This window comes from Dasypus novemcinctus, chromosome 3, assembly GCF_030445035.2.
Source record: "Dasypus novemcinctus isolate mDasNov1 chromosome 3, mDasNov1.1.hap2, whole genome shotgun sequence".
Classification (NCBI taxonomy): domain Eukaryota; kingdom Metazoa; phylum Chordata; class Mammalia; order Cingulata; family Dasypodidae; genus Dasypus; species Dasypus novemcinctus.
Window position 1 is genome coordinate 129,086,645 of NC_080675.1, and position 9,730 is coordinate 129,096,374.

Genomic DNA, 9,730 nt, shown 5'->3' on the forward strand with positions numbered 1-9,730 from the left:
TCCTGGGGTCTCCTGGTGAGGGCAAGCTGGCCTGGGAGGCAAGGTGGCCCACACGGAGTGCTGGCCCATGCAGAAGTACTAGCTTGCACAGGAGTGCTGGCTTGCATGGAGAGCTGGCACAGCAAGATGACGCAACAAAAAGAGACACTGAGGCGAGACAATGAGAGACACAGAAGCCCAGGGAGCTGAAGTGGTGCAAAAGATGGAGTGCCTCTCTCCCACTCCGGAAGGTCCCAGGATTGGCTCCTGGTGCTGCCTAAAGAGAAGACAAGCAGACACAGAAGAATACACAACAAATGGACATAGAAAGCAGACAGTGAGCTCAAAACAGTGAGGCAGAGGTGGTGGTGGGGGAGAATCAATCAATCATCAATCCTCAAAAAAAAAAAAAAAAAAGCAGACATGGGTCCTATGCTTTGGAACTAGCTGCCTGAGTCCTCTGTCAGGAAGACTGGAGGTGACATGAGGAGAACTAGGCTGTAGCTCCACAAAGTAGAATGTGGGAAAGGTTTCTTCTCTCTTTTTAAAAAAAAATATAAGATAAGCACAACTAGGGCATGGTGTTAAACTGAGGGGAAGGAGTCAGTAGAGATGGAGGGTTTAGGAATGTTAGGGGAAGGCAGATAACTAAGGAAGCAAAATCCAGGAGGAGATAAGTACACATTGTTTAAAATGTGCCATGTATTGTGATAAACACACCTTTAGTACACTTACTTAAGTGAGTAATAATTTAAACAATCTTATGTAATCTTAAATAATCTCATTTGATCCTTCCAACAACCCTGTGAGGCAGTTATTATTAGAGATGAGGAAACTGAGGCACCAGGTCACATCACAAACATGCAGAAACTACATCTGAAACCAAGTCCAACGTAAAACCGTGTTCTTGAGACCTCTGCTACTTTGATGGAATGTGGCCTAGAAGACCTTCCACTGAGTCTAAAGCCGCCACCACCTGGTCTATGTTGCTGTGTTTCATAGCCGTGGTGACCAATGTTTACCTGAACGTTTCACAGTTCTGAGAAGGGCAGTTTGGGTTGGGTTTGGGGCCAGGGGCCGGGTGACATCTCTCCCTGCTCCGTCTCTATCTGCAATAATGAGCTGGTGAAGATCCAAGCCTGGCACCACGGCTGCCTGCTCCTTCCTCACCTCAGGTCCCACCCACGCTGGCTCATCCTAGAGTGCAAGTGATACTTCCTTTGGCAAATCCCTGGCACCCATTTTCCCAGCCAGGTGCATTCTCCAGGTGCAGGTAGTCAATCTCTCCAGGATTTAAAACACTGCCTGGCACATAGTTTGTGCTGTTGAGATGATTGGCAAATGGCATTTTGCATTTATAACTTGACTCACCTGGGATATTGAAGGAGCCTCGCTTTTGGATGTTCAGGATGGACAATCCTCCTTCTGTTACCTGGAAGTAGTGTGACTCTGGAAGCTACTTATTCTCTCCAAACCTATTTCCTCATCTAAGAAATGGGATAACAAAACCTACTTCAGGTGCTCGCTTCTGCAGCACATATACTAAAATTGGAACGATACAGAGAAGATTAACATGGCCCCTGCACAAGGATGACACACAAATTCATGAAGCGTTCCATATTTTTAATTACTTTAATGTTGACCTAAAACAAACAAACAAAAAAATCTACTTCATACACTTTAGTGAGGATTAAACAAGATAATTAATGCCATGTTAAATACCTTTCTCATAGACTCTTCCCAATAAATGTTGGTTTCATTCCCCCTTGGATGCATTTTTTTTTAATTTTTAATTTTTTAATTTGTGTGTGTGTGTTTGTTTTACTTTTTAAAAATTTATTATTAATTTTTTTGGGGGGGATGCATTTTAATAAAGCACAATTTCTCACAAGACCCTATAGGATTTGTCTCCTACTCCTTGTCAGGCTGTGTAGGGAAAGTACCTAAAGCATCTTTCAGCTTGTTATAAAGTCAGATTGGATTTGCTTCTCTCAAATTAAAAAATCTCCACTTTTCATGTGCTGTCCCAAAAGGCATTTATTTGCACACCAGAAGCCTGACTTTTAAACTACAGAAGGGAACTGCCTTTTGCAATGACTGGACATAGCAATGATGAAACATTTTAAAAGCCACTGCAGAATTTTGAAATAGAGTTGATTTGTTGAGGGTGTCATGAGATGCCTGGCTGACTTTAGAGCAGGACCCATTCATTAGACTCAAGAGAAATCCAAAACCGTGATGGGGAAGTCTTTCCAGAAGCAAGGACAGATGAAACCATGATAATGCTCTCATCCACGTGCCACTTGCTCCCATTCTGCAGATGGGGGTGGGGGCAAAAGCAAAGGGAATGTTCTGTGATGTAGCAACTCCTGCCTTCTCAAAGAGAAGACATGCCTGCACCACCAATACAGAGACATCATTTTGACAATCCCCTGGGTCCCATTCCAATCCTGAGTCTCAAAAGACTGAAAAGATGAGGGTCTTTTAATGTAAATTTCAAAGCACTTTGGTTGGTTAGTAATGAAGAAAAATGATTTTACTTAACAGGATATACCCTGCCAGCAATGAGACTTGACAGTGTGCAATGTGGTTTCTCCAGCAATCTAAAATAATCAGTTTAGCTCTAAGAGAAGATAACAGAAAGGAGACACCCTTCTGCCTGCCTGGCTTCTTTCACTGTAAACAAGGAATAATTATCTTTTTTTTTTTTTTTTTGAGGATTAAAACAAAAATCTTGCATAGGATCCTCTCCAAGATGGACACACCTTAAATGTTCTGCTGAGGTTGGTACCAGAGAATAAAATTTGGCATTCCAAAGGTCAAAATCAGTCCACAGGATAATTTGATTTAGCCCCTCAGGTTTCCAGCCTGCCAACAAAATAAATGCTTAACACTTATGTGTGTAAAAGAGATGAGAAGAGCTAAAGGCAACAATCAAACATATATTTAGATTCCCTACTTTCTAAATCTTAAAATTATTTACTTCTTATGAGGGAAAAGGCAGAATAATCTATTTGAACCTTAACAATTTCAGAGAAGTAATCTCTTTCTCTCGTTCCTTTCCTCCTTCCTTATTCCAGTCCTCTCTTTCTCCCTTCTTCCCTCCCTCCCTCCTCTGTTTTCAGAGAAATGTGAAATGTTGGGAGAGGGTTAGGGAATTTTCATTTAAAAGTTACTTTACCTACTCAGAATTGGACTTGGGTAAAATGAAAATTTGACTGTATTTGCCTTAATCCTTCACAATACTGACCCTGCCCGCGGTAACCCAAGAAGAAGAGAAAACCACATTTTCTGGGCCTCTGGAGCCCAGCCTGCCCCTGCTGCCAGAGATCCAAAGCTGCAAAATTGTATCCGTGATTCCCTCTGTGGCAATTAGGCAATTGCCAGCCTAAGTGGCCATTTGTGCCTTCTGAATAGCATGCAAATGGCTGATTGGCAGCGCAGTGCAATAGCACACACTCTTTGGTAGCGGCAGTTCTGCTTCTGAGCAAAGGGAAAGACCACAGTGGGGAAAGTTGGCCATGCCAAATTTCCGTATCTCTTCCCTAAACACCCAGAAACGTCCAAGGGAAGATGCTTTTGAAAAGCCTGGAGAAAGCAAAAGAGGGGAAAATCCAGTCAGACTAGGGAAACATTAGCACTATGATTCTAAAAGTCAGTTTAGATAAGGCAGCTGCGAAGCAGGCGTCTTTTCAGACACCTTTTCAAAGCCGAGGGGAGAGTAACAAATGGTCAGGCACATCCCTACTGGAAACATGAATCAGTGGTGCCACCTCCTGGCAGAGCTGGCTCCAGGCGAAGGCTGGGACAGACGCTCGGAAGTCGCGGCAGCCATTTTGCTCGCGGGCGCTGACGTTTGGAGCTGGAAGAAACCACTGGGCTTGTTGTAGCCCAGTCCTCTCATTTTACGAGGGAGGAAACCAAGGCCTGGAAAAGTGATGTCACAAATCAGTGGCAGAGCTGAGACTGGGGACTAAATGAACCAAGATCCACTGAATCCTTAAACGTCCAAGGCACATTACGTCCTCACAGCAACTTTAGGAAGAAGATATTTTCCCCCATTTTAGTTAAGAAAAGTGAGGGTCAGAGAGGCTCAAATGACAGCGAACTGACAGAGCTCCTCCCTACCTATCTGCTTCCTCCAAGCCACCGGGCACTGGACGGCTTCAGAAACTTATTCACATGGGCCAGGTATTTAACTTGGGCTCCTGTATGTCTGGAAAAAATGCCGCCACTGATCTACCCATTTCACCCTGTTCCACTGGCCCTGACAGCCTGAATGGAAACAGGCTGTGCTCTGTGGAGTGGGGGAAGCCCCAGGGAGTGGCGGAATGGAATCCTGAGAAGCCAGGTTGTTCCAGAGTGGTCACTGGTAGAAAACATTTATCAGACATTCTGTTCTCCCGTTAGTGCTTTTTTTTTTCTCCTTGAAAAATGTCAGACCAGATTCTTATTTGGAAAATATGGGCCCTATTTGGAACAGTAGAAATTTAACAGATACTTATTGAATGAATTATTCTAAAAGGAAATTTAGAGACCATCTAATTTAATCTTCCAATTCAGTGCTCTCTAACCCACTTTCTTTCCATCTCTCTCTCTCTCACACACACACACACACTCTCAAATATTCCTCTCCAATTCCTTATTTAGCTTAGATACCTCCAGGAAACTCACTACTTTTCAGAAAAGGCCTATTTTCTCTATGAGCTTATCATTAAAATTATTCACATTATTAAATCAGTTTGTCATCCAACAGTTGCACCCCCTGGTCCAAACTCTGACCTTTTGGGTCTCATTTGTCTTCTGCATTTACAGTGGTCAAGTTCCCATTGAGCTCCTCACCTTTAAGTTAGATATCCTGGGTTTCTCAACAGGGCCTTAACAAGGATTTCCTTCTCCTCTCCATACAGCTCCCTTCCCTGGCACATTTTGTCCCCAGAACCCCAACCTGCCAGGATAGACTGGCTGGTGAGAAGCAGGACTTATTTCTTTTATTGAGGCCCTGAAACATCCAGGCCCAACACTGCTTACTGCTGGACATTTTGTGTGAGAAAAACAAACCTGTATAGTTGGACTTTCTGTTGCTTGTAGCTGAATACTTCCCTAAATGATACAAGTACCTACTTTGTACCAGCTCCGTGCTATATACATTGCTGATAGCATCTCCAATCATTGGGAAAATTCACTAACCCACCCTGTCCCAATGGTCTCAGCTGTGAAATGCGGGAGCAGGACACAATTATCTCTGTGGTCCTTTTGGGTCTCTGATGTAAGCCCTATTGGCATCATCATCAAGAGTCCTGAGTGCCTACACTGGACTCTAAAAACAGCGGTAACATTTTTTGTCAATGATTTATTACTACAACTGTATTTAATTTGTGCTTTAATACTTTCCTTCCTGGAATAGATTTCCTAATTGTTATAGGTTATTTTGGACGAGAGAAGGATTTTCTGGAATCTGTCCCTGCTGAGTTGGGGAGTCCTAAACATTCCAAGTCATCTCTTTCCTCATACTTGTCATCCATTCCTCAGGCCAAGGCAGGAGCAAGCACCACTCACACACCAGCATCACTCAGCTGCTGAGAGAGAGAATTGGGAAGTGGAGCAGGGTCAGCAGTGTGTGCCCTCTGTCCACCAAAGCCCCAGGAGGAGGGTCTACATGGAGGGCGTTGGTCAATGAGCCCCAGACAGCCAGGGCTGCTAACTAGTCCTAGGACCTCTCTGGACCTCTGTGTCTTCATCTGTATAATAGGGTGCTGATAATACCTGCCTTGCCTGCCTTTAAGGTTGTTCCGATGAATAAGTGAGAATTTTTGAACATTAGGAAGAGAGTGTACACATGCCAGGATTAATTTTAAGGTTATGGTAGCTACTCTTTCCATATGATAAGTTTTATGGCCAAGATTATTATCTTTATTATTAGTTGCAAATCGAAGTTAGTAGATATGGAACTTTGTCTTTACCCAAATATCTCCATGTGTTAGAACACACATTTATTGTATAATTACTTCATTTATCACAATGGAGAATACACAATTAGAGTTTAGAGCATATAATTACTCTGGCACAAGAAGCATTTACTCTCTTCCTATAGGAGAAAAGCCCTTTAACATAAGTGACAATTGCTTGGCTATGGCTCTTAAAACTCTTTCTGACTTTTACTTATAAATCTCTGAAAACAAGGGAAGGGTTAAGGCTGAAACTCTTAATTCTAGTCCAGCGTCAGGGCTTGTGGCTTCCACTGAGTGTTCCTGGCTTCCCTGTGGGTAATGGAGGGCAGGAACTGCTGCCACCACCTGGGAATAATTATCAAAAGAGAGAAGAGGCAAAAATATTTTAATTGCCTTGTAACCTCTCCTTAGCTGTGAAACAAGGTGGCCTTTACATCTGCCCCCCAGAGAGACTAAATGCTGGGCCCAACTGTTTTGAATGGAAAGCTATAAAGCCAACGCATTTAAAAAGAGTGTTACTCTGTAATCACCACTGCTATTTATAGAGCTTGCCCGAGCTCCATTGGCTTATGGCCTGTACAGAGAACACCTCCCAGAAACGGCCTTTACCAGCTGATATTGCTCAGATTGGGGGTGGGGGTCCTAGTGGGACCTGCAGTGGGGACACCCGGGACTTGCTGGAGGCAGTCACTCGCCCAGTGCTGTGCAGAAAGGGAACCGGGACTTCATCTAGGCCAGAGCCTTCAGTTGTGCAGTTGTGCAGGGAGGAAGGTGCACACACCAGTTGATTCACAGGACCTACCTTAGAAAAATAAAATACTTGAAAATTTAAATATTGAAAGTTCTTTCCTAATGTAATTTAGCAGTTCTTGAGTTCTCTGGAGTCCAGCATTTCGGGACTCTCCAGTGTACAGGGGGTCCAGTCACCTGCTGATTGACAGGCCTCTGCCATTCACAAAAAGCTCCCAGGCAACTTCTTAAGGCCCTTATTCTTAAACATGAACAGAAATCCAGAGATCAACAGACAGATTGGTTAAAACTGCAATGTGAATGAAGGAAACGGAGCCAAACAAATATAAAAACTGACTCTGGGGGAAACAAGGGTAACTCAGAAACAGAAGAGACTTAAAAAATAAAACCTTGGCGGCGGACTTGGCCCAGTGGTTAGGGTACCCATCTACCACATAGAAGGTCTGCAGTTCAAACCCCGGGCCTCCTTGACCCGTGTGCAGCTGGCCAAGCACAGTGCTGATGCGCGCAAGGAGTGCCCTGCCACGCAGGGGTGTCCCCTGCGAAGGAGAGCCCCACACGCAAGGAGTGCGCCCTGTAAGGAGAGCCGCCCAGTGTGAAAGAAAGTGCACCCTGCCCAGGAATGGCGCCACACACATGGAGAGATGACACAACAAGATGACGCAACAAAAAGAAACAGATTCGTGTGCCGCTGACAACAACAGAAGTGGACAAAGAAGAAGACACAGCAAATGGACACAAAACAGACAACCGGGGCGGGGGGGGGGGGGTGTAAAAGGAAGAGAAATAAATAAATAAATAAATCTTTAAAAAATAAAAAATAAAACCCTGTAAATAACATTCTCAGAAAGGTTTGAGAAGGTATCATGCCCATAATACAAGAATGGGATGCTATTAAAAAAGGAATTAATGTAAAACAAGAAGGTGGTCTTGGAAATTAAATGCTAAAATGTCATTCCATAGAAAGGCAAGGAAGTCTCCCAGAAAATAAAGTAAAATGATAAAAAGACAAAGATACTAAAAAATAGGAGAGACAAAAGAAGAGACATAAAGATCCATTAAGGGTTTCCAAACTCAGCCTCCTGAAAATTTCAGGAAAAAAAAGAATCAAGAACATGAGGGAGAAAATTATGAAAAGACGGATATAAGAAATGATGTTACAATGTCAAGAAGTGAAATCAAAATGTCACTGAGTGCCTAGTACAATAAATTTTTTAAAAGACCCATAGCTATACACAGCAGGATATTTCATAATACTGAGAATGAAGAGGATTCTGAGTACTTCAGTGGAGAATAAAATAACAAGAATCAGAATGACATATCAGTGGTAAATGCTAGAAAATAAAGGGACAAAGACCTCAAAATTCTGAGGGAAAAATATTAAAAATTCAAATTATATACCCAGCAAAACTATCATTTGAACATAAGGGTAAATCCAAGCTATTTCAGACATGTAAGGCCCCAATTCATTTTATAAAACCCTTTCTTAGGAATTTAATATATGCTCTATAAAAATGAGGAAGCAAATCGAGAAAGAGTTAGAAATAGGATCTAGGAAACATTGGATCCAACAGTCCAAACATAAGCAGAAAGGCAGCAACCACAGGAATGAGGTTCCCAGGAAAATGAGGACATAATAGAATACTTAAGTTATGGGGAGTTTGGAAATAACTGGGAATATGACAAAGGCACTTACTTGGAAGAAACAAACAAGAAAGTGAATGAGAAATTCCAGGAAAAATAGAAAACTTCACAAAAAGAGGAACTTCAATTATAGTGCATACACTATTTGAATCAGTAGTAAACAATGTTGATCTGCTTATAATTGTACAGTTTTTGCTCACTGATTTTTATCTGTTAGATTCAACCAATCGACAGCCCAAGGAAAACTATAGGTTCAGAACAAATGTGACCATCATCAACCTTCACAATACATAGGTAAAAGTTAAATGACAAGGATTAGTGTTGTGGGAAACTGGCTTACCTGTTTGTTATTGTAAATGTTACACCTGTTAAATGTAGCAGTTGTTAGATGTTGCAGTTGTTCCCCGTTATTGTAAATGATGCTGCAGTTCTAATAGCAAACAGCTGCTTGGTAGTTTCCCAATAAATGCGATGGGAAAACTAGGGCTGAGGCTCTCAGTTCCAGAAGCTGTGAGTCCCCTGGTCCCACCGTTGTCTACCCTCTTGTGTCTCTACCTTTATTTCTGCATTGCCTTTCCTTCGAGTCAACCCATTGTGAGCTGAATGCAGCAGATTAGGAGAAAGAAGGAGAGGAGATGAGCTGGAGGAAAAGGTAAGGGTACTACTGTTAGGGAGCCAAGAAATATTGTCTATAGCAGAGGAAAGAAGAGAAAAAGGTATCATTTTTATTTGAAGATATAAAAGCAGTCAACTGGGAAGCAGATGTGGCTCAATTGATAGGGTCCAGGGTTCGATACCCAGGGCCTCCTGGCTTGTGTGGTGAGCTGGCCCACGTGCAGAGCTGTTGCGTTCAAGGAGTGCTGTGCCACACAGGGGTGCCCCGTGTGCGGGTGCCCCATGCGCATGGAGTGTGCCCTACAAGGAGAGCCGCCCTGCGTGAAAAGAAACGTAGCCCGCCCAGGAGTGCTGCCACACACGGAGAGCTGACACAGAAGATGACGCAATGAAAAAGAGATGCAGTTTCCCGGTGCTGCTGAGGGTGCAAGCAGACACAAAAGAACACACAGTGAGTGGACACAGAGAGCAGACAATGGGGGGAGGGGAGAAGAGGAGAGAAATAAAATAAATCTTTAAAAAATAATAAAATAAAGAATAGAAGTATTAAAAATAAAAGCGGTCAACAGAGGAAGTGAACATTTGAATATAACAATATTGTGAGGTTATGGTGGTAAAGGATAGAATACGTGAGCTAAATCATCTATTACAGCAGGAAATAATGTGTAAATTTGATAAATCAAGGAATAAAGACAAAAACAAATTGTCTATAGTACAGAGAAGGGAAATAACTAAGATCTTGGGGGTAGATCTGGGGATGCAATGGTTTCATTAATGAAGTTTTTGAACTA

The 9,730-nt window shown here is 42.7% G+C and overlaps 1 non-coding gene across 1 annotated transcript; it reads left to right on the forward strand.

Annotated features, from left to right (window-relative positions):
* The first annotated feature begins 1,497 nt into the window (after positions 1–1,497).
* Positions 1,498–1,604, forward strand: LOC111766529 (U6 spliceosomal RNA). The gene has a single exon (XR_002798560.1). It is a non-coding gene; the product is annotated as a U6 spliceosomal RNA (small nuclear RNA).
* The last annotated feature ends 8,126 nt before the right edge of the window (positions 1,605–9,730 follow it).